Source organism: Dipodomys ordii, unplaced genomic scaffold, assembly GCF_000151885.1.
Source record: "Dipodomys ordii isolate 6190 unplaced genomic scaffold, Dord_2.0 Scaffold24, whole genome shotgun sequence".
In the NCBI taxonomy this organism is placed as follows: domain Eukaryota; kingdom Metazoa; phylum Chordata; class Mammalia; order Rodentia; family Heteromyidae; genus Dipodomys; species Dipodomys ordii.
Window position 1 is genome coordinate 16,479,323 of NW_012267240.1, and position 23,784 is coordinate 16,503,106.

General features: G+C 43.6%; 1 protein-coding gene across 1 annotated transcript in view; it reads left to right on the plus strand.

The window, feature by feature from the left end:
* Positions 1 to 23,784, plus strand: part of Frmd4a (FERM domain containing 4A) — a 288,454-nt gene that overhangs the window by 12,568 nt on the left and 252,102 nt on the right. The window lies entirely within an intron of this gene.

The window sequence follows — 23,784 nt, forward strand, 5'->3', positions numbered from 1 at the left end:
AGAGGAGGAGGAAGAAGAGGAGGAGGAGGAAGAGAAGGAGGAGGAGGAGGAGGAGGAGGAGGAGGAGGAGGAGGAGCACCAGCAGCTTGGATCTAATCTAATTATTACAACTAGAAGAAAGAGAAGGAAGAGAAGAGGAGACAGCAGCTCCGATCAGATTATTGCCTGCCAAAGCCCCTTGTCATCGTGCTTGTTCTTGTGTTTGAGAGCAGGTGTTCCCCCTCATTGAAGCAGGCCAAATCATTTCCCCTAAAGAAGCAACCACCACACCATCTTGTGGTGAATTTTGCTAGAACCCCAAAGCATGGAGCAGCAGTGTGTGGTCTCCTGGAAAAGCAGAGGTTGCACAGGGGCCAAGCTGACATTCTTTTATGATCAAGGTGGTTGGTTAGTAACAGCTGGGCTACAACCTACTTGTTCTAAATCTTCTCTTTCATGCTAGATGCCATAGAATTCTGGGGTTTCAGCCAAGGGCCTTGAGCAAGCGTTGAATGCATTCACAGCTTCTTTGCTGATGAAAACATTGGCTCTCCCCATAGGAACTCTTAATCCTTCCATGATGTCAAAGTGGAATGATGCTCCCACTGGGGGAGGTGACAAGCCAGACTTCTCAGACATCCCTTCTAAATATGAGTGCACCCTTGTCACAGCCGCAGCAGAGATTTATCTCTTTAATTTTCATCTCAGAATGGTCTCTCTTCCTGCCTTTCGCTGGATAGGTCAACTGTGAACTGATCACCTTCCAGCTCTTAGCCAAAAGCCTCCTAGGGGTATCTGACACCCAACCCATACAAGAGCAGCAGCTCTAGAGCACTATTGGCATTCATTACTCTAATCCTCTCACCCTGAATCCTTATTAAATTAAACACTATCAATCTACCTGGCCCATGTTTTCTCCACTTCCTGCTGGAATTATTTGATAGAGTTGAGATTTAATTCATTTTTATCAAGGGCTGATGCTCTTGGTGTGTATGTGTGTGTGTGTGTGTGTGTGTGTGTGTGTGTGTGTGTCTGTGTCTGTGTCTGTCTGTGTCTGTGTGTGTGTCCTGGGATTTGAACTCAAAGGCTGGGTGCTGTCCCTGAGCTTTATTTGCTCAAGGCTCATACTCTACCCCTTGAGCCACAACTCCACTTTTGGCTCTTTGGTGGTTAATTGGAGATAAGCCTGATGAACTTTCCTTCCCCAGGCTGGTTTCAAACCTCCTTCCTCAGATCTGTCTTCCAAGCAGCTAGGACTGGCCACGGGTGCCAGTGCACATATTTTGCAACCCTGCCATACAACATGGAATTCGACAACTTTCTCTTGTGCTTGTGTTAGTTCCTCTGACAGAAACCAACACAATGGAAGCATCGTCCATTGAGAGTAAAAGCTGGAATGAAGTTTGCAAGTTCCTTTCTTTTGGCAGAACTCATTGTCCCAGCAGGTGTATACAAAAATGCGGCTAGGTAAGCTGAGACCTGGGAACACGGAGCTCTGAGCAAGGCAGGGTTTTTTTTCCCAAGAGCAAGTGAATTCACATGGAATGCTGGACAATGACCACACAGATGGACTTCATTTCACCGCATTGTGCGCCAGGGAGGGGGCCTGGGAACTGAGTGCACACCTCAGATGAAGGGACTCTCTTGGGAAGCATAGAGAATACATTGCAGAGAATGGTGGGTTCCTTGGAGGAGGGCTGGGATGCACACTTTTATTATGCATCTGCCTGTGTCTTCCACCCGTACAAGCAACAGCTTTATACCTGAGGATGTCTTTTTCTAGAACCAAACAGATGACAATGGAGGCTGGGAAAGGTGATTCTGGCTTCTCTGTTCCCACTGGGATGGTGGGAGCCTCCCCTTTCTGTTCTTTTGATTCTAGCCTCTTTTTTTTCCCCCTTGGCTTTTGGAAATTTTGCTGTCAATGTATTCCACTGTTTGCTATCAGATGCCAAATACCGCTAGTTCCCTGGGAACGGTTTGGTGCTGCAGGGCCGAAGCCAAGAAGAGAAGACAAAGGCAAAGAGGAGGCTTTAGGGAGGCCACAGTGTTCCGGTTGCTTTTTGGGGATCACTGCTTTATTCCTCTGGGGGTGCTGGCTCAGGATAGAACCTGGTTTCGATATCTCTTTCAGGGGAGTTTTGAGTCCCACTCACCCTCCAGACACCTTGGCTCTTGGTTCTGTTTCGTTTTAAAGAACCAATTATTAGTACACTAGGTGCCAGTGGCTCACACCTGTAATCTAGCTACTCAGGAGGTTGAGATATGAGGATCCTGGTTTAGACCCAGACAAGGCAGGGAAGTCCATGCAACTCTTTAATCTCCAATTAACCACCAAAAACCTAGAAGAGTAGAGATGTGCTTCAAGGAGTAGAACACCAGCCTTGAGTGAAAAAGCTAAGGGACAGCACCCAGGCCCTGATTTCAAGCCTTAGAGAACACACACACACACACACAACTACTGGAACCTAGCACCTGGTTGAGGCTGGTTTTAGAAAGAGAGTGAGAACAAAAGGTGAGAGACTAAGCTGTCATGTGGAGGGTCAAGTTTATTGGAGAGAAGAATGAATACCTTGATTGCTGATCTGGCTCCTAGCAATTTCTGAAAGCTCCTGACCTTAAGACATGAGCTGTCTTTGTCCAGAGTTAGTCTGCCTTACATGACTGCTAGAACTCATGCTGATGAGCTGAACATCCAGGAAATAGATGCTCTCTGGCTGGCTGCCTTGGGATGGCTGAGGATGGCTTCCTGGAGTAGGCTTACCTCTAGCTTGGGTGGGCTAGGGTCAAGGTGCAAATGTACAATTAGTGCTTTTCCATCCTACCCCAGATCTGGCTGGTAAGTAAGGACACATACTCACCAGGCCACTGAACCAGGCCTTGGGTGTCTTTTCAGATACCATTTCCTGTTCTCCCCCTTCCTCAGTCCCATGATCCCTTCCAGATTAGTCTCAAACCTTCAAGAAATGACTCCAAGAACCGGTGCCAGTGGCCCATGCTTATAAACCTAACTACTTAGGAGGTTGAGATTTGTGAGAGTCATGGCTTGAGACCAGACCCAGCACACATGTATGCTCCCTTTTAAACTAATAGCTGGATGAAGTGGAGTATACACCAGCTGTGAGGGGAAACTTGAAACGGGCAAAGATGGTGGCCAAGCAAACACTCAAACAGGAAGTAAGATCTTATCTCAAAAATAACCAGTGTAAAAAGGGGCTGGAGGTATGGCTTAGCAGTATAGCACCTGCCTAGCAAGTGAGAGACCTTGAGTACAAACCCTAGTACCACTAAAAAAAAAAAAGCAAAAAGAGAAGAAAGGAAATGGCCAACAGTAAACTAGAACACACACACACACACACACACACACACACACACACGAAAGGAAATGACCAAAAGTAAACCAAAACACAAATGAGGTTATGGGAGCCCCCAAAGACCTTGTCTGCCTAGACAAGAAGGGAAAGTACAATCGATGAGCTCTGACTGTGCAAGCTTCCTGGTGTCACCTTTATAGTCTCTCCTTTGATCCCCAGATCAGCCCTTTAAGGCTGGCTTGTACTCCTATCCACAACTTATAGAAGAGGAAAATGGGGGATGGAGAGCTGAAATCATCTGCCCAGGGTTCCATGGGCAGATCCTTTGCTTGAACCAGGCATCTGAATCCAGAGACTTTTCCAAAGGCAAGTTGGTTGGGGAGGAGAATGGATTGAGACTCTTTCCAAAGGCAAGTTGGTTGGGGAGGAGAATGGATTGAGACTCTCTAGGCCCAAACAGCTAAGAGAGTGTCTTTTAGAAAGGAGTGGTGAGGAAAATGGCCAGATTCCACATATGAAAATACAAAATGCCCAGTTAAAGCAAGGAGTTGTTCTTTAGTCTCTGTCTTGTGACCTTTAGCTGAAATTCAACCATAATGGTCTCTCCTATAGATTAGCTGGCAATGCCAACTATAGCTACTTTTCTTTCTCAGCCTCTTGGCCTTAGCCTCCTCCCATACCATGTCCCTGATTTATCCACTCTCTCCTATAGGCATCCCTGAAGCTTCTGAGCTCTACTTGTTCACATGTTCTTGCTTAGTTTATTTTTTCCTGTGCTGGAGATTGAACCCATGGTTCAGCAGGGCAAGTGCATTACCCCTGAGCTTCCCTCCAGTCCCATAAATCCTTGCTTTGAGATCAGTTGTCAATTAGCTCAGTGCTAAAGCACTTCCTGGCATGCACAAGGCCCTGGATTCCTCCTCAGCACCAAAGGAGGCCGGGGGGAAAAGGGGTAGATGGCGGTGAGACAGTTCTTAACAATCAAATCATCAAATCACTTAGTATTGTTTTAGCATATATAATGTACCAGGGCTTACTGCATTTATTTCAGAAGGCCTCCAGTAGTGATTTCTGTCCCCCAGCTAATGGGGTCCATCCCCATAGATACAGGTGAGCCAGTGGTAGGAGGTACTTCTAGCGGACACGGGAGATTTAGACCCTTCACCCCTGCCTCAACTGGATGAGCTGAAGCTTCTAAGACATTTCTTATGCAAGATTTTGTTTGGGAAAAAGATTCCCATGCCAGAAGTCAACACTACAGGAATTACTGATATATGCTACTGTACTAAGGGATGCTTCTCAAACTCTCATATATAAGGAAATCTTTGGAGTTCTTGTCAGTGAAGATCGAGTGTGTGTTTCTAACAGGTTCCCCCCATAGTTGCTGATACTGAGATGAAAAGAGACACTGTGGCCAAGACTCTAAAGTATCCCCAAGAATGTGCATGTATGTGGATTGTTGTTCGTTCCCATCTTTGATTCTTAGACAGTTATTACTCTGTTGAATTTCTATCCATCATCATCCATCTATCCTGTTTATCAAGACTACTTGGCACTAATATTTAAGCAAAATCAGTAGTGAGTGTCTGACACACTGCATTAGGAATGAAGTCTCTGTGGAATGGGAAGCCTCAAGGGAGAAAGGCAGTGACTTAGCCCATTGAAATGGCCCATTCTTTACAAACGCATCCTGTGAACACTTAAACATACATATAATCCCTTGGCAGTGACTTCTCCCTCCCTGTGGCTCCACCAAGGTTAAAGAGTTCACTATGAGAAGTTTGTGGATACCCAAGATGGAAGTCCTACAATTCTGAGCAGACCTAGGCCTTAAAAGTCTATAGCTCTTGAATAAGCAAGTGGGAGTTTTTCAGGGTTGCACACAACCCTAAAGAAGTCCTCCGCTTTGATTAGATGTACACAACGGCTTGTAGTTATGAAGGAAATCATTTCTATTCATTCTCTGGCACAAATATTTAAGATAATAAGTAAGCTGACACACTGCCTTTGCCTACTATCTGATCAAATTTTGTTTTATTATTTTTTTCCATCCTGACTCAAATGTGCTCGTTTCTGTTGAATAGAGAGAGATCTCTTTTAAAACAGAGAAGCAAAAGTGTTTGTTTTTGGCCACAGATGGGGTTGAGCACTCCTGTCTTGTACATTTTTTTTTTGCTCTTGCAGCTGTGACCTAGTTAATAATTGTAGGTGGGATGCGAACTCTAAAATCATTAGGCTTTGGACTTTGCTCTGTTGAATTGTAGAGCATCCTCTTCAGGAATAGAAAGTCAGGTTCTGAAGTCAGCAACACTCATGTTCTTCATGCAGCTAGAAAAAAAAAAAGACTGAGTGTATCTTGCTTACTGTCAGAGAAGAAGCCTACTTGATGTTGATGGGCTGCAGGCTGTGAGCTCTGGATGTTCTGGCCTCTGATCCACAGGGACAAAGCAGGGAGCAGCTCAGGGCCTAACTTTGATCGCTTCATTCCAGATAATGGGGAAGTGTGTGGAAATATCACATCACTGGGAAACCCTTTAATGATGGAAAGGGTGACATCATACACATAAATGTGCATGATGGACTGAAACCTTTTTGTACAACTACTCAAAAAAAAAAAAAGGAAGAAATGAGTTCGGGCTGGGTGTGGTGGCTCATGTCTACATTCCTGACCACTCAAGAGAAGGAGGCAGGAAGCACATTGCTGGGAAATGTGAGCATGAGACCCTACCTCAGAAACAAAATGAAAGCAAAAGGGCTTGGAATCTGACTTGAGTGGTACAGTACTTTACCTCGTGAGTGCAAGGTCCTGATACTGCAAAAAAAAGGAAGGAAGGAAGGAAGGAAAGAAGGAAAACAGGAAGGAAGAAGGAAGAAAGGTATGAAGGAAGGAAGGAAGGAAGGAAGGAATCAAATTAGAGAACAAGTTCACATTATTAATAGTCCCAACTTCTCAAGTAAAGCAGGGAGGAAAACATGGTGGGGCGAAGGTGAAGTTCTATTCAGTTCCACAGACTATTTCTTCAAACATGTAATTTTGTCAGGAGAGGGCCAGGGCTCTCAGTCCAAGGTCCCAGGGTGTGTATACCAGTCTTACCTGGGAACTTACTAGAATGGGAATAGATTTTACTGGGTCCACTTAGAGATGTGTTTGAGCACACCTTCCAGGTGATTCTGAACCCAGCTAAGGGTGGATGGTGAGGCCACTGTTTCTGCCTTGCTAAAAGACATTTATGGAAGGCGCTCAGTCCCCAAGCTTGAATCTGAATCTGTTACCTCCCTCCCCTCTTCAAGAAGGTAACAACTGATAGCAACCAGTTCCATTTCTCTCAGCTTTTTTCCCAAATAATCCCAGACAGAGACTTAAAAGGACAAAGTATTTAGTATTTCATGGTTAACCAACCTATACAGTTGTCCTCATCAATTTTTCAGATGGTTTCATAACCCAGGAGGCTATAATTATATTTTCTTTCTCAAATCATTCAAGGCCATACCAGTTCTTTCCATCAGTTACTTACCTGGCTCTCCTGGTTCTCCAATTTCAGAGTTACTTCAAGATGAGCTTTACTTCATTCTGAATGAAGGGAAGGATCTCTTACCAAGTCAAGAATACATGACCACACCTTGACTATAGTAAATATTTCACTGACAGAAATTTCACTCTGTCCAAAATTGGCAAGATATAGAAAGGATGCATATAGAGAGAAATCTAGACTGCCAATACAAGTCGCAAAGCAGTTCCCCTACCCTGCATGTTCACCTGCTTCTACCTTATATCATAGGTGCCCTACTGGGAACCTGAGCGTATCCTAATGGGAAGGATATGAAATCTCCTGACACTGGTGGACAGAGAGGATCTGACCTGCTTTGCCCTTCTTTAAGTCTTGTGAGCATCTCAGCTACCTTTCCACAAACTCTTTTACCTTCATCTTTGTTCTCAGTCCACTTACCTTCTAGCCTGCTAGTTTACCTGAAGACTGGATCCCTTATTCTCAGATACTTTGATGGACAGCTTTCCCTCATTAGTTCACTTGACCTTTAAATTCTGGATGACTCTGGAGATCTGTGCCACTGCCCTGATTCTCACAATGTGACCTAGGCCTCCAACCCCCCGAGACAATTGGGTTTTCATTTTTCAAATTCTTACTCATAATCCAGGTGGCTAACTGCTCAGGAGACTGGATCTGAGGATCGAAGTTCAAAGCCAGCCAAAAGCAGAAAAGTCCTTGTGAGATTCTTATCTCCAGTTAACTCTAAAACAGGAAGTAGAGCTGTGAATCAAAGTGGTAGAGCACTAGCCCTGAGCTAGGAAGCTCAGAGATAACACCCAGGCCCTGAGTTCAAGCCCTATAACCAACAACCACCACAACAAAAAATTACCAATACATGTTTTCACTTTATCTCTTATAAATTCCTCCTCAGAGGGCCTGAGATTTCTTGATTCATACCCTGGCCTCTTATAGATACTAAAACCATGGACACCCAAGTCCCTGCACCTTCCTGCATGCTTTAGGTCAGCTCCAGATGTTGCGGAATACCTAACACAATGTAAATGCTGTGTAAATAGCTGTCACACAGCACTGTTTGGCATCATGACATGGATGTAAGTCTGTGCATGTTCAGTACATATGCCATGATGTTACTGTTTCCAGCCAGCGAATGGTCGCATCTACATTTGCACACCCTGAGGATATGGAGGGTAACTTGTATAGAAAATGTGTGATGAACTCCATACAACAAAGCCATTGAGGAATACAACTGTGCCTGGGGACACAGACACAGCGGAGAGGTTTTCATCTCAACCCCTGCTCCAAGTGACTGTGACACAGAGCTGGGTTTGGGGTGGCAACATGGTCACTAGCTCCCCAGCTGGACTCTGGAAAGCCAGTCTTCGTTCACACCTCTGCTTTCTTGTTCCCCTGAGAAAAGTATTCTTTTAAAAAGTGCCTTAAAAAAAAAAAAAAAGGTAGCCTACTGGGCGCTGGTAGCTCACGCCTGTAATCCTAGCTACTCAGGAGGCTGAGATCTGAGGATCACGGTTCAAAGCCAGCCCGGGCAGGAAAGTCTGTGAGACTCTTATCTCCAATAAACCACTAGAAAACCCAAGTGGCTCTGTGGCTCAAGCAGTAGAGTGCTCGCCTTGAGCTGAAGAGTGCAGCGACAGCGCCCAAGCCCAGAGTTCAAGCCTAGACTGACAAAAAAAAAAAAAAAAGGTAGCCTAGAAAATGGCTTCCCCAAGTCCTGAGTTCACCAGTCAGATCTGACCTACAGTAGCAGCCGCATTCACTTCCAGCCTTGATGCCAGAAGGTGAACATTCCCATTTTAATGTAAGAAATGGGGTGCTCTTGGAGAAGCTGGAAGGAGAGGAACAATAATGCTTCCTGCTACTTCCTTAAGCTACAACAGGAGAGATCTTCGGTAGGCCTGGTCCCTTAAGATCTTGCTTTTGTGGGGCTGGGAAGGTAGTTCACTGGTAGAGTGCTTGCCTTGCATGCATAAGGCCCTGGGTTCGATTCCTCAGCACCATATAAGCAGAAAACGCTGGAAGTGCCACTGTGGCTCAAGTGGTAGAGTGCTAGCCTTGAGCTGAGGGACAGCACCCAGGCCCAGAGTTCAAGCCCCACAAGCGGCCAAAAAAAAAAATCATACTTTTGTAAAGAATACCATCACATTTAGGGGGTGGAGTTCAAGGATCTGGGCTTGAGCCCGAGTACCCAACCTCCACATATGAATAACTGCTTTATTCATTCAGTGGTCACTCCATTCTCGTTCATAACACTAGTGATACAAAGAAAATAGAATTGCTACATTAGAAGTTTTCAAAAGAGACTTTACTAGAACTGAATAGCACATTACTAAAATGAAAACACCACCCTGTCCTGTGGTTTACGCCTGTAATCCCAGCTACTCAAAAGGCTGAGATCTGAGGATTACAGTTTGAAGCCAGCCTGGACAGGAAAGTCAGAGAGATTCTTATCTCCAATAAACTACTCAGAAAAAGCCAGAAGTGGTGCTGTAGTTCAAATGGTAGAGTTAGCCTTGAGCACAAAGAGGCTCAGGGACAGCACCCAGGCCCTGAGTTCAAGTCCAAAGACTGCCGAAACCAAACCAAAACAAGGAATCTTTTAGTATAGATAGCACAATAACCCCACAATAATAATACAAGGGTTATTGTGTTAATAATAATCACACAAGGGAAACCAGTGTCCTTCCCCTACCTACCTCTTTTAAATTTTATTTGTTCTCATCATTGCATTCACACTCCCCCCACCCCCAAACAAAAAACCAACCCCCTTCTCAACAAAGCACTCCTCTCTGCTGGGCAAGGGCTAATTATGCCCCCCCCCAGGCAACTCTTCTGTGAACAGGAACCCAGCTCAGTGTTCCCCTGTGGAGAAGAAACTGTGGAGACCATCTCTCCAACCAGCCCCTCCCTTTTGGCAACTTAAATGTTTTCTTTACTGCTTTACTATAGACAAGGCCCAGACCATTGTTCTCCATGTGTTTGTTACCCCTAAACAAAACAAGGCAAGTCAAGGGTTGTTGTTTTTTGGGTTTTTGGTTGTTTTTTTTTACTTAAGCCTCTGAATATATAGAACCCATATATATTTATTTATAATATAATATATAATATGTTTGGAAAATGCACTCTCACAAACCAAATAAGAAGAGATTAGGGAAGGCCAGTATTTGATTTTGGATCCAGAGCCTGGGCTGATTTAATTCAAGCAGACTGGTGTTCCTTCTGTTGGGTCTGGGTTGTATGTGAACGCTTGCTTTCCTAATGGGGGGGGGGCGGGTAATGGAGAGATGACATCACTTTTCTGGCCATAGGCTCATTTGCCTAATGCTTTGCAAGGGCTTTGGGAAGTATTTCTAAACATAGCTCTTGGCTTGTGGCTCTGGAGTGCTTAAACCCAGGGCAGTTACTATCTTCCTTGTACTTTCCCAGGCACCCAAAATATTTTTATATACACAGTCAAACATTTTTTTAAAAAAATTAATCCTCCCTGCTCACTCTCCCCCGCCCCACAGTGCGCATAGTGAATTGCCTGGAATTTATATATTATATGGTCTTTGGGGTTCATAGGTTGGGAAAGGATGATGCACTGATGACTCTTTGTCCAGCGTTGGGACATTTTCCAGACCCAAATATGGGGTCTGATGTGTTTGTGAGCAATCCTGAAATGCCTCTGAGTTCAAAAGATTGTTTGGGTTGCTCACTCACTCACTCAGTCCGACAAGTACCATTTCTCAATATCCTTTTCCCAGAGAGTTGGAACTGGGATTTTACAAATGGCAACTTCCAGAAGTTGTTTGGGTTTTGCCCCCAGATGGCAAGTGAGAAGCAGATGGGCTGGGGAAAAGCTGAGGAGGAAGGAAGAGGAAATACACACACACCCTTCTTCAGCCTGTCTCCCCACCATTTCAAGAGCAGGATGCTAGGGTCAAGGCAAGAGAGACAGAAGTCCACCCCCCAGAAAAGCAGCCATGTTTGTTGTCTCTACCAATCCATGTCATCGAGATTGGCACAAGGCTATGATGTAGGCTTTAGTTGGGAAAGCTAGAGTGCTATCATGCTGAGCAATGGTGGTTCATACCGATAATCTTAGCTACTCCAAAGGCTGGGGAGTTCTGAGGATCACAGTTCAAAGCCACCCGGGCAGGAATAATCTCTGAAACTCTTATCTCCAATTAATCACAAAAAGTGAGAAGTAGTGCTGTGGCTCAAGTGGTATAGTGCTAACCTTGAGCAAAAGAAGCTAAGGGACAGCACCTAGGCCCTGAGTTCAAGCCCTAGGACCAGCAACAAAAAGAAAGAAAAGAGAGAAAAGAAAGGAAAGGAGTAGAGGAGAGGAGGGAGGAAGAAAGGAAGGAGGAGAGGAAGGAAGGTAACATGGAAGGAAGGAGGGGAGGATGGAAGGAGTCAGTTCCCCTTCACTAGAGTACCTAGAATCAGCAAAAGGAATAATAACAAGGTTGGGTGTGGAGAAATGCTCACATAGACTGTGGGTGCTGATGTGAAATGATACAGCTACTTTGGAAAATTGTCTGACAGTTTCTCAAAGGGTCAGTGTTGCCCTATGCCCTGGTAATTCTACTCCTGGGTATAGATAACCGAGAGAAATTTAAAAATCACTCATCCACACAATTGTTCATACCACATTATTCATAATAGCCTCAAATAGACCCAGCCCAAATGTCCATCAACTGATAAATGGGTAAACAAACATAGTCTATTCAGAGAAGGAATATTATTCTGTAAGGAAAAGTAATGAAGTGCTGATACATGCTGTATACATATTCATGTAACATTCTTAGAAGTAAAAATCTGTGAATTATCCATTGCTAGTGGCTACAAGGGGAGGAGACGGAAGAGTGACAAAATCTTCTAACCTTAGACTGTAGTGACGGTTGTAGCATTCTAAGAATGTACTAAAAACGGTACATGTGTATGCACGTGTGTGTGTGTGTGTGTGTGTGTGTGTGTGTGTGTGCTAATACTGTCACTTGAACTCTGGGCTTCTTGTTCTCACTTGGCTTTTTTGCTCAGAGCTGGTACTCTACCATTTGAGCCATAGATAGCTCCATTGCCAGCTTTTCCTGGTTAATTGGACATAGAGTCTCATGGACTGCCAAGCTGGCTTTGAACCATAATCTTCAGATCTCAGCCTCCAGAGCAGTTAGCATTACAGGCATGAGCCAGCACCTAATGCCTACTGGGTCTTTTGATTGCATGTAGAGCAATTCACCATAAAAATTTTGAGTAGATAGAAAGATAAATGTGCACCCAACTTAAGCGTCCTTCTGAGAACTATGTCAGAAGGTAAAAAAGGGGATGCCAAATTCCAATAAGAATGAAAAGCTAAGCTAAGAGATGGAGGAGCTTATAGGTAACATGGAAGTAAGGGATGTCTGCTAACTGCACAAAAAGTACAAAAGAGGGCTGGGAAGGTGGCTCAGTGGTAGAGCGCTTGCCTTCCATGCCTGAGGCCCTGGGTTCAATTCCTCAGCCCCACATAAGCAGAAAAAGCCGGAAGTGGCGCTGTGGCTCAAGAGGTAGAGCACTAGCCTTGAGCTGAAGAGCTGAGGGACAGCGCCCAGGCCCAGAGTTCAGGCCCCACGACTGACAAAAAAGTACAAAAGAAATTCACTTTCTGCAAAACCTGAAAGCATGGTGGTCAGGTATTTCCAGGTCCATCCCTGTCTGTCCTTGAACTCAATGTGAGGCTGTTCAGTTTCCTGTCCCTTTCTAACCCTCCACGTGGAATAAGTCACTTTTGATCTTCTTTTGGTTTTTTCAGACGCATGAACTTAGCTTAGGCCTTAATTCCTAATGGAAGTTTCTGGTTATTGGGCTGCAACTGGATGAAGCTTTGAGATTGAATAACATACCCTTTACCTCCAGATCCCATCAGACCAAGATACTAAAACACATCCAGGAGCATCCTTGAAAATAAATGCCACGTTTGCTCCCAGTATCTGACTTCAACCTGACGCAAAGAAGTTTTCCAGCTAATCCTGTAGCTGACATTTTCTCAAAGAGATGGAATTCATATCACAGAGTGATTAGGACTAGTGACCTTCCTCTGAATATGTTTCTTCGGCTGCTATAAATATACTTGCCTGTGTGTGCTCTTTCCTAAAAACTGACAGGTGTGCAAATTTCATCCATAATTATGCTACACAGGACTTTCCATTTGTCCAATTTTTTTTCAAGTCAGTACTTTTGTATTAAAACATCCCCAGAGTCAGACTTTTGTTTTGTGCTTTGTTTTTAAATCCTCTGTTTTGAGAAAAGCAATGAAGGAGCTTGGACACTGGTGACTCACACTTGTAATCCTAGCTACTCAGGAGGCTGAGGGCTGAGACTCACAGTTCAAATCAGCTTAGGTAGGAGAGTCAATGAGACTCTTATCCCTAATTAAGCAACAAAATGCTAGAAGTAGAACTGTGGCTCAAGTGGTTAGAGGGCTAGCCTGAAGAGAGTCCTGACTTCAAGCTCCAGAATCTGTGTGTGCGCGCGCACACACACACACACACACACACACACACACACACACACACACAGTGAAGGAGGGGCCAAGATCCTGCTCTGCTCCATGATGGGTACAGTGGGCTTCAGCTATACCTGCCTCCCTCCCCCAGGAAGCCATGAATTTACTATTCCTAGCCTCAGAGCCCTTCCCAACAGTGGGAGCCTGGGACCCAGACTTCTCCTTGTGACATTTCCCCCAGGAATTCTGATAGGCAGGCATTCAGCACCAACCTGTTGGGGTCAACCAACTCCAAATGGTAGCCAAGCACTCTCCTTGGAGAAGAAGGTACTCCAGTTATGGATCCTAACCCTGTCTCCTTAGTATCCAAAAGAGTGCAAGGTATCTTGCCCTTCAGACACCCAAAGGAGTCCTGCTCCCTTTCTCCTGAAGTTTTTGTACCAATCATGGAAATGGGCATTATTTATAAAACCTTGCTCTTTGGTCCTTTTCAGGACCAAAAGGAAAGTCAGTTCAAAAAACAAAGTTGGCAGTCAAAAAGGCAAATCTAAGTCTTAAAGCCTGGTGTCATAGCTGGGCGCCTGTGGCTCACACCGGTGATCCTAGCTACTCAGGAGGCTGAGATCTGAAGATAAAGATTCAAAACCAGCCCAAGCAGGAAAGTCCATGAGACTCTTATCTCCAATTAACCACCAGAAAAGTAGAAGTGGCCCTGTGGCTCTGTATAGCATTAGCCTTGAGTAAAAAAGCTGCAGGACACCTAGGCCCTGAGCTCAAGCCCCACAATCAACACCACCACCAACACCACCACCAACAAAAAACCTGGTGTCACACTCCACCTTTATCACAACCTTCTGTGGCTGGGAAGTCACTCTTCCTCTGTACTGTGACGTCCTCCCTTAGAAGATGACAAAGTGCACACACACAAACAAATGCATACAGACACAGATAAATACTAAGAACCTATAGCTGATTGCTCTAAGGATTTATATATATATATATATATATGTATATGTATATGTATATGTGTATATAGAGAGAGGGGGGGTGGTACCTGACCTGAGGCTTGAACTCAGGGCCTGGATGCTGTCCCTGACCTTTATTGCTCATAGCCAATAATGCTCTACCCCTTGAACCACAGCTCTACCTCCAACTTTTTGGTGGTTAACCGGTGATAAGAATCCACAAACTTTCCTGCTGAGGCTGGCTTCAACCCACCATCCTCAGATCTCAGCCTTTGAGTAGCTAGAATCACAGGTGTGAGCCACTGGCACCGGGCTTCAGAATCCTTCAGAATCCTTTTAAAAGGATATGTCAGGGCTAAGGATGTTGCTCAGTGGTATAGCGCCTACCTTGGGGTAGGGTTCCATCCCTAGCATAACCCTAAACAAAGACAAGGGTCTCATGGTTGATGGTAGCCAGACATGTGCTGGCATGGCCCACCAGGTATGAGTTGAAAAGGTTCCTGAATTAGCAACGTAAAGGTTAAGGAAGCATCAGGGAGATGACTAAAGAGACTGGGTATAATCCACCAGGAACATAATCCACCAGCACTTGGGCATAAAAAGTCCCCCCTTCCCTTTGCCCTCTTCTTGAATCTCCTAATTTTCCATCGTCTCAGAGACAATCCCACATTTCTGAGCACTGACTCCAGCACAAGTCTGCAGGATGTGTTTCCTCTCCCACCCCATCCTACCCCATCCTCACAAACGGTAAAGATTGCAGACTGTTTGAGTGAGTCTTCCTGGTCCCAGAAATTCTTGTTTCTATTCAAGCATGCTTTTTAAAAACAAGAATTTTACAGTACCTTCACAGTTTAAAAATTCCCAGACCATAAGATATATATATATATATATATATATATATATATATATATATATAACTCTTTTATTTTTAAAGTCGCATTCTTTAATCATAGAATAAAGCAGGGCCATTAGAACTTCCCTATCTGTTCCATAATTACATGCTTCAGATAAGAGTCTGGTTTGCAGCCAGACTCCCCAGAGGGCAGAGTGAGTGCACTAGGGCCCACGTGTAAATGTCACTGTCCTATATCTTGCCTTTGTGTTTTCTTGAAAATACCAAGGGGCTTAGCTAATGTTAATGGATCCATTTTTTTCCAGCATACCGTTTTTATAATTTAGTTTCTTTCTCCTATCCTCCTTCCTTCCCTATTTCTTTCCTTTCTTCCTTTCCTCTCCCCTTTCCTCTCCTCCTCTGCCCTCTCCTTTCCTCTTACCTTTCCTTTTCATTCCTTCCTTCCCTTCTTTCTTTCCTTCCTTCTTTCTTTCCCCATTCAAGTTAATTGTATCTATTGACTGTTATGTTTATAGAAGGTAAGATATTCCATAGACTCCACCTTGCATTACAAGAATGGAAATAAAAAATTATGCAGGAATAAAATCACACATGGTGTTTCCCTAAGAGCCATTATTCATGGGAAAATGGAAACGCTTCAAAAAACTAAATGAAAATCATTCTATATTAAACTAATGCTTAGGTCAAGAGCAAAAAAAAAGGAAGAAAGAGGTTAAGAGAAGATGTTTAGATAAGCAACAGTTTTGTAGAGCTCTAAGAGCTCCATTCTATCAGTGCTAGATAATGTTTTTGAATTACCATGGTGTTCAAAGAGATAGCACACCCTTTATTATCCATGTAAGCATGTAGCTTCATTGAATCATAACAACTCTATAGTAGGTATTAATTCTGTTATGCGGATAATTAAGCTGGAAGAGTCCAAGGTCACAAAGTCACAGGGCCAAGTTCTATCTGGAGTAAGTCTGAGTCAACAATGAACTCAAAAAAGTTTGTAAGTTATGATCTATGGTTTTTCTGATCACATTATAATGGAAAGAAGAAAGTAGTCAACAATAATAATAAAATATGTTGAAGGAAAAAATGCCTTATTAATAAGCAAGCCTTTTCAGGACTGTGTAACCCAAATGATATTACCATTAAACTCAATGGATCCCTTAATCATAGGTTGTGTTGTGATTGGCTTTTCCTTATCATTTCCCTTCCCTTTTCCTTTCCCTGCCCTCCTCTCCCTGTCCTTACAGAGTCCGCCTCTCATCTTGTGGCACAAAAACTATTGAATCAGATATGAATGTTTTTCTGATGCATAGTTAAAAATAACCACCAAAGGAACTACATCAAAATCACAAATAGTTGTAACTTCACCAAATGTCTTTGCTTTGGGCTAAATTGTACATGTGGTTTATCCATTAAAAACAACCATAATAATCAGAGCTTTTGACACCCCTCCCCCCAAAAAAAATGGAATAGGTAGCCTTGACCTCCTGTGTGCATTCTCCTCCAAAACCTTGGCTGGGCATATTAAATCTATCAGATAAATTTCCTTACAGCCCTGTTAATCCTAGTCTAAATTTGGGATGTTTCCAAAGAAAATGACTGGTGTTTTTACTAGTTGCCCACAGAAATAGCTATTTTCCAATGTTGATGTAAAAATGGACTTCTAGCTTCGCCACACAGAAACACTTGGGTTTTTCCAAGTTTTAAAGAGTTAAGAAAATAGATGCAATGCCTTGGGAATGTTGGGGGGAGGGGCAAGTGAGGGGGAAGGGGGTCCTGGATCTCTCTCCTCTCACCCTGGAATGGCTCTGCCAGTGAGCTCCTCTTCCCTCAATTCTCTCTCGACCTGCCAGAGAAGCCAACTTCAGTGTATGGACCAGTCCACAGAGGATCAGGGATGTGTGATTATCTGTCCGTTGAGCTTTTTTTTTTTTTTTTTGCCTGGTGTCTGGTGAGTCCTCAGAGACTGGAGGAGGATGTTTGATTTAGGAGCCTTCTGCTAATCCTTGAGGGAAAACAGTTTCTGAAGATTAGGGAGGGTGGTGGAGAGGGTAGGTAGGGGGAGAGGAGAGCAAAAGGAAGCACAGTCATTTGACTGCATTTTTTCCCCTGCCCGATTAAATCTTAGTGGCCCTGGAACTTTGTGTTATTCAAAGGACACAGCCTTGTCTGTGGGGGCCTGGGAGCAGAGGGGCATAGGCGGGGCCTGGAGCTGGCATGGCTGCGGAACTGCTGGGTTCTGAGGACCTAACGCATAGCTGGGACCTTTCTTGTTGGGCACTGAAGACTTACCGAGACGGAAAGCTTTGGGTCCTGCAGCTGATGTTGAAACCATGGTGCGTCTCCAGGGCTGTCTACCAGGTGGGAACGAAGTTCCTCTTATTTTTCTATGCTGAGCTCTGCACGATGGGGGAGTGGTGGTGGAGAGGAGTGCAAAATGGTTGGCACAAGCTCTTAGGACTCCAAAGCACATTGCAATCAACAGGGAGCTGGGTAATCAGAATTGAGCCTCCCTTTCAAGATGCTAAGAGCTATGCTATCTAATTCTGGGTGCAAAGCAGCCTTCTGAAGGAACCTTGGGTGGATGGTACTACTTGAGAAGTGAGGTTACTAAAACTTCAAGAAGGATGTGCATTGTTAAAAGTCACCCAGCGAATAATGTGATGAAAACCATGGTTGTGATGATTATAAAGCATTATTCTTGAATAAGAGGTGACACTTTTTCTTTGTGAGGCTGTGGATTAGGAATGGTTACAGCTGGCTGTGTGGGAATCAAACTTTGTTCACTGAGAAAAAGAGAACATGGATGGATGGATGGATGGATGGATGGATGGATGGATGGATGGATGGATGGATAAATGGATAGGTGGATGGGTGGATGATTGGTCTGACTGAGTGCATGCATGTTAGCACTCTCCCCTAGCCCTACTTTCTGTAAGAGGGTTGCATTTGTGAGTCTGAAGGACCACAGAATCTCCCTCTTCCCGCCACTGAGGATGTAGATTGGTGGTGTTAGGCCATGTGCCTGTTTATACCAGGGGTTCTTCAGTCCTGATAGGCCAGCCCACCCTGAGAGGAGCCAGCTTGACTGGGAAAAGAGAGGGAGTCAAAGAGGAAAGTAAGAATATTTCCCTTCATCTGGCTCTTGAACAGGGTGTCACTTGGTTGCCCTAAGCTGACTTTTTTTTTTAAATAACATGGTTTATTTCATTAAGTCAACTTGACTCGGGCTTGGCCCTCTCTCCTTGTTTGCTGGCTCACCACACAATTTGGCACAAGGCAAGCACAGCTGGCCTTTGTATTTCTAGGTGTAATTTGGCGGTGTATAATCCCTTAATGAACCGTAATGTCTAAACTACTCAGGACTGTACAGCCACTCCCCCACAACCCATGTGGAATGTCTGGACTTGGATTGAAGGGACAACTCAGTGGAAGTCATACCCAGGAAGACTGGATGATTTCATAAGTACACATAGCTTCCCAGGCCTCCGCTGCCTGCTTCTGCCCATGGGTGATGTGTCTAGGCTTTCTGGAAGTGAGGCTTTTCCAGAATTCCTATGCTGGAAGGACATATTCCAATCACTCTGATATAAGCAGTAATGATGTCTCTGATAGACCACATAGAAAAGAAATGTGAATGAAGTCAATCAAGTTTGATACCACCATTAAAATTGTACCTACTATTGCCAATGACAAGTTATGAATCCGAAAGAATTCTGGGGAGGGAGGGGGAAAGAAATCCACCCCCCCCTCCTCAGCTCAGAGAGTCAAAGCAGGAAAGCAGTTGGCAAGTTGATTTGAAGCTTTTCTGAAACCTTAATTTTGAATCCTATGTCCCCCAGCTTGGTATTTGGGGTAATTACTTAGTCAAGGCCATTTCCTCTTTCCAGTTGTTGCTGGGGTTAGAAAGTTTGTGGATCTGTCTTCTTGCCTCCATCTCCCACTTTCTTTTCATCCTCCTTTGTGTTTCCTTTCATGCCTCATCAGTTTACTTAAAAATGGAACATCTAGCCAGGCACCGGTGGCTCACGCCTGTAATCCTACCTACTGGGCTCTGAGATCTAAGAGTCATGGCTTGAAACCAGTCCTGGCATGAAATCCATAAGACTCTTAGCTCCAGTTAACCAGTAAAAAGCCAGAAGTGCAGCTACGGCTAAAGTGGTAGACTACCAGCCTTGAATTATAAAGCTAAGGAACAGTGTCCTGAGTTCAAGCCCCAGGACCAGCGCACATGTGCACGCACACACACACACACACACACACACACACACACACACATTTGAGCCTAGTAGATGAGTCTGTCTCCCCACCTATCCAAGGAGTTTCTTAATACCTTCCATTAACATCCTAAATATACTAAAGAGAATATCAGATTATTAGCCACAAGTCCTAGAAAAATAAATTTATTTCTAATCAGCTGCAATCCAACCCAGCAGGTAGTTGCTGAGCAGCAGTTGTGTGCCTGCCTGTCAGCTAAATGCTCTCCTTTCATTTGTCTTCAATCTGCCTATCTTCAGGCCAATCAGAAGCAGGTAGATGCCTCTAACCCACTTAGCCTTATTTGCATCTGGGAGGTAATTCCCACAGATGGATCCGGAAAGCAGGTGCTAGGAGGAAAGCCAGGATGGCAAGTCGACACTAGTTCATCAACTCTGGGTGGCTAGGTTCACAACACATTCAGTTGACAGGATATAGGGCCAGGCTGTGGGAGTGGGGAAAGATAGCAAAACCCAAAGTAGAAAACAGCTAAGTTGGGTTAGGAACAATAGGTGACAATGTTGTCAGACACCTTGTATTCATATACTGTTTTGTAGAATGGGAACTTCTTTCTACAACTACTTACAGATAATAATAATAATAATAAAATGTAAAAAAAGAAAAAACAGCTATGCTAGACTGGGATGGTCTAAAGTTCTTCAAACAAGACTTACCAAGTCCTGGGTAGCTTCTAGTCCTCATTTATATGGGGCAGCAGGGCTGACTTAAAGAGACATTTAAAACTCTATACTGATCCATTCCTTCAAAGAGAGGGGCTAAGACCACAATTATATTTCAACAAAGAGAGGTTTCAAAAAATGTAGAAAATAACTAATTTTGCTCAAGGAAAACTGCATCTCTCCCCACCACCCCCCAAAAAAAACCCCAATCTCTCCTGGCTATCACAGAATGGAGATAATAGCCTAAATAATAGACTAAATAAGGTGATCTATGGAAAAGTGGGTATAAATATTTTTAAAAATAGACTAATGTGATGTGATTCTTCTTAATACAGTGTATTTTTACTGTTATTTGTCTTGGGAAACATTTATCATGTGTGCATGTATTTATTAGAGATGCAGTGATTAATGGCCATTTGTGTATTTTGCTTAAGCAAGGCTTTGGTGGTTTCCAGTCTCTCCATTGGCTTAACTTGATGTTTGTGTGTCAATCCCTAATGAACTTAGGTTCACTGGGGAGCTCTTAAAACCACCCACGCTCAGCCCCAGCTCCCACAGACTGATTGAATTGATCTGGGTCCGGAGTGTTGGAATGGTTTCAAAGCCTTCTGGATTGTTTTAATGTACAGTCCAGCCAGAAAGCCAGAGATGAATGAGCCAGTATCACACTGCCAGGTAGCAAGCAGCTGCTTGCAAAAGAAAAAAAAAAGACCCTAAGGATCATGGAACTTGTGAGCTGGAGGGAGAGTCTTCAAGATACCCTGCTTCCTTCATTAGACATTGTACATGTATTTGGAAGATCACTTTGTGTTTCATAAGTGTATACCACTAAGATTATAATTTTTAAGATTATATATACACATATATGATGTATTAGGGAAATGATTTAAAACTATACAAACCTAGTGTGAAAGAAAGATCACAAGTTACAGACATAGGAAGTTGACAAGAATCAGAAGCATACCTACAGAAAGAGAGAGAGAGAGAATCTTGAGTCTGAGCTATACCTTGGATTAAATAAATAAGAATGTCTGAGAGTTGGGGCTGTCAACCCAATATTTTCAACTAATGATGGGTTCATCATAATGTGACCTCATCATCATGAAACATGGCAGAGGACAAAAATATTAGGTGACACCAAAAAAATGGAGGTCATGAACTGGGGTTGTAGCTCCGTCATGTAGCAATTGTTTACAATGCAGAAGGCCCTGGGTTTGACCCTTCTGCACATAAAAAATGAGGATCATAAGTAAAGACTTGACAAGATAATCATTTGGATTAACTGAGCTCATTCAAAGGAAGCCCATGGCTTGGCACAGAGGAAGCACTTGGGGGAAATGGTGGCTGCCGTTTATTCTCACCAAATGAATGTGATGGCCCAGAGCCCTATCCAGAAGGAAGAGGAGGCTCTAGTTTGTCGCTCAGTATAGCAAGGCTTTTTCTCTGTGGTAGTTTCTCTGGGGTCGGGGGACATCCCTCACAGCCACAAATCCATCTTGCTCCCAGGGGCTGTTACAACTCTGGGGACAGCTCGTCTGTGCTTGGTAGGGATTTCCATGTTTCTTAAGTGTCTCTCGTGTCATCTTTCCTTACTGGGTCACTCTCCCAAACAACCCCTCATGACAGGCCTGAAATGGCCATGAGTAGGGGTGGGGAACTTCAGAAGGAAAATAATTAAAAACATATACAAACCTTGATATAGAAGGAAAACCCCAATTTATAATAACCAAAGAAAGCTGACAAATATTACAAGCATCTGAAACCTAGAAACTAATGGAAGCTTATCAGTTAACCATCGAACACATTATCCTTCCATTTCTGTATGCATTCCCTGCCTTAGTCTTTGATCTCTTCTTCACAAGACCATGATTTTGTAATCTGTTCTAAAGAGAGAAGACAGACAGACAGACAGACCAACAGAGAGACAGAGAGAGGGGCTGGGTGGATCAGAATTTCTTCTTTCATTATGGGGAGTTTACAAAGATGTCTTTCAGATTTACAGCCTGTGACTGGGAATTCAGTGCAGGTTTTGGAATAATTGTGGAATTTGGAGAAAGACTCATCTTAAGTGTCCTTTATATATGATATATTGCAGAACTGCTTAGAATCTGACTAGAGGTGTGTTCCCTGTGGACACAGGAATTGTGGGAAAATCCAATAATATTCTATTTCCTTCAACAAATAAAAAGTGATTGGCTGATTTATAATTGCATGTAAAACAATTATATATATTTCTAGTGGGAAAAATGTCTATGTTTTGCTATGGGTTATGAGAACTAGACTCTACCTATAATTTTACCATGCTAATGATTAGAAGATGCCTCTAGGGAGTACTTTCTGGCTGTGAGCATTTTTTATTGCTATTGTTTTGGCATTACTAAGATTTGTCTCCAGTCCTTTTTTCCACTGGTTGTTGTTGTTGTTGTTTGTGTTTGGTTTTGCTCTTGCTTTTGTTCTTTCTTCCTGCCTGGGCATACATCTATACTGTGATCTACCTGTTTTGGATGAGATGACAGGTGTACAGCACCATGCCTAGCCTCTTCCATTGAGATGGACTCTCACAGACTTTTCTGCCCTGTGAACACCCTCCCTCAGTTGTGAAGGAATCTCAAGGACTTTTTTCTACTTATTTATTTTTACCAGTCCTGGGGCTTGAACTCAGGGCCTTGGCACTGTCCCTGAGCTTCTTTTGTTCAAGGCTAGCACTCTAGGACATGAGCCATAACGCCACTTTCGGCTTTTTCTGTTTAGGTGGTACTGAGGAATTGAACCCAGAGCTTCATGCATGCTAGGCAAGCACTCTACTACTAAGCCACATTCCCAGTCCCTCAAGGACTTCTTTATCCTAACTAGACTCGAACCAAGATCCTCCCAGTCTCATACTTCCAAATAGCTAGAATTATAGTAGTGCACCACCAGGGCCCAACTCTGTTAGCAATTTAAACCTTCTCTTCTGATAGCCACATACCTTCAGAACCAAGTGTAATAAGATACAGCCACATCATGGAAAGATCTTAGCCCTCCCTGGACAATCCAGAATGTTCTGGAAGCCATTCTTAAAGAGCTAATACAGCACATACTAACTCTCCTATACATGGAAGTGCCTGTGAACCCTGGACATATGTTGCTCTTCTCGCAAACCAAGTGTGTCCTCATTGTACTCTCTACTTACTGCATTCCAAAAATGTTCACACATTCTGACACCGCTAGATCAAGAAGGGCATTTAGCTGAGTGAGAGAAAGTCAACATGGGAAGAGAAATTAATCATCACTGATGACAATTAAAATATTTCGTTTTGGCAAAAAAAGACCACATGAGAACTGGGCTAGGTATCCACTCTCAGCCTTTGGCAGAGATGTGAAGGAGAATCCTTGAACTCTGAGCTGGCCAGACCAATCTCCAATCTCTGTGCCTCTCTCTCTCCACCTCTCTCCCAACCCCACCTCTAGCCTGGCTGTGTCTTGTAAACTATAAGAAAATAAATAGCTAAAACAATGAGATGGATGCACAATCTGAATTACTGACCCACCATAAATTACTTCTGGCCTCAAGGATGTAAAACACATATGTATGGCATATGTAAACCTGTTTTAGATTACTGGTGGGTTTTTTTTTAATTGAATGCTATTAGTTTGGGGGGGATTCCTATTTGTAGAAATTGTACCCTTTATAAGCACTGTAAACTTTTGTTTCTGTTTTTTTTTTTTCTAATGCCTGCTGACAAAGCACCAAAGAAGCCATGTGA